We start from the raw sequence: 2055 nt of genomic DNA on the forward strand, positions 1-2055 counted from the left end.
GATTTAGTGGCCCAACAAGTATCAGGCAAGTGGGATTCCAAGGATCCCCTCATGGCGGCTTATCGCCGCGAAGTTGATGCCATTGCTGGACACTTTTAGGGTTACCAAGTAGAGCACATTGATCGCAGAAAGAACGAGGCGGCTGATGCATTAAGCCGGCTGGGCTCTCAGCGAAACCGGTGCCGCCTAATACTTTCTTGGATATTCTACATAACCCTTCTGTCAAGTTGCCTACAGAGGAAGACTTGGCTGTTCCTGACCCAGAAGCACAGTTGGTAGCGGCTCTCCATGTTATCCCAGATTGGACAGTGCCATACTTAGCTTACATGACCCGGGGAGAATTGCCTGAGGATGAAACTTTGGCCAGACAAATAACCCGGCGGTCTAAGTCAATGATAATTATCAATGGCGAGTTGCATCATCGCAGTGTCACTAGAACTTTTCAGCGTTGTGTTTCCTCTGAGGAAGGTCAAGCAATTTTACGTGAGATTCACGAGGGGGATTGTGGCCATCATGCCGGCTCAAAATCCCTTGTGGCCAAGGCTTTTCGTCATGGTTTTTATTGGCTGACGGCTCATGCTGACGCAGAGGACTTAGTCAGTAAATGTGACGGTTGTCAGAAGTTCTCAAGACGTGCTCACGTGCCGGCTCAAGAGTTGAGGATGATTCCAATCACTTGGCCGTTTGCAGTCTAGGGGCTTGATATGGTTGGGCCTTTCAAAAGATCCAAAGATAAGAAGACCCACCTCTTGGTGGCGGTTGACAAGTTCACAAAGTGGGTTGAGGCAGAGCCCGTTAGTAAGTGTGACGCAGCCACGACGATTCAGTTCATGAAAAAGGTGATATTTCGCTTTGGTTTTCCACACAGCATTATAACTGACAATGGTACCAATCTGTCTAAAGGCGCCATGGAGGAGTTTTGTCAACGAGAGCATATTCGGCTTGATGTTTCATCAGTGGCTCACCCTCAATCCAATGGTCAAGCTGAGAGAGCCAATCAGGAAATCTTGAAGGGCATCAAGCCCCGGCTTTTGGTCCCTTTGCAACGGACGCCGGGTTGTTGGGTGGAGGAGTTACCCTCCGTGTTATGGAGCATCAATACTACTCCTAACAGGTCTACGGGTTACACGCCTTTCTTCATGGTTTATGGAGCGGAGGCGGTCCTCCCTAGCGACATCCGTCATGACTCGCCTCGAGTGGCGGCTTATGTCGAGGTGGATAATGAGCAGGCGCGTCAAGATGCTCTTGACTTGTTGGACGAACAACGTGACGTAGCAGCAGCTCGCTCGGCAATTTACCAACAAGACCTGCGCCGCTATCACAGCCGCCGGGTTAAATCCAGGGTCTTTCAGGAAGGCGATCTGGTGCTCCGGCTCATCCAGGATCAAACAGACGCACACAAGTTGTCCCCGCCTTGGGAAGGGCCCTTTGTGGTCAGCAAGAACTTGCACAACGGGTCATACTACCTTATCGATGTTCGGGAGCACAAAGATTCACGTAAGTCGGAGGAGGAGACCCGCCGGCCGTGGAACATAGCTCAGCTTCGGCCTTATTACACTTGAGCCACCGGCTCTCATAATGTACATATTTCTATAGCCATGTATATATTGTGATAAATAATAAAGCAGGACCTCTGTCCTTTTTTCCTCCAAAGGTAAACGTATCATTGTTATTTTCATTGTAATATTACATGGTCACTTGGAGGTTGATCCGGCTTATGGTCGTATTCGAATCTAGCCGTTAAAAATATGATCATTTGGGGGCTTCCTATTCAAACATAGGTCGTATTCGAACCAAAGAGAACATAGCTGTCGATACCCACTTGATTGGCATATTGTCGAGCTCATTGGGGAGTTTTTCTTGATCATATTTGAATCATAGCTTAACCCCCTTTGGGAACCGACGTGGATCGTATTCGAATCAGCGTCGTTAAACAACTCTCAAGGTCATTTGGGGGCTTCCTGTTCAAACATAGGTCGTATTCGAACCAAAGAGAACATAGTTGTCGGTACCCTCTTGATCGGCAACGCCAAAGCCACTGGGGGCTATATGATC

The sequence above is a fragment of the Aegilops tauschii genome, chromosome 2 (assembly GCF_002575655.3).
Source record: "Aegilops tauschii subsp. strangulata cultivar AL8/78 chromosome 2, Aet v6.0, whole genome shotgun sequence".
Taxonomy (NCBI): Eukaryota; Viridiplantae; Streptophyta; class Magnoliopsida; order Poales; family Poaceae; genus Aegilops; species Aegilops tauschii.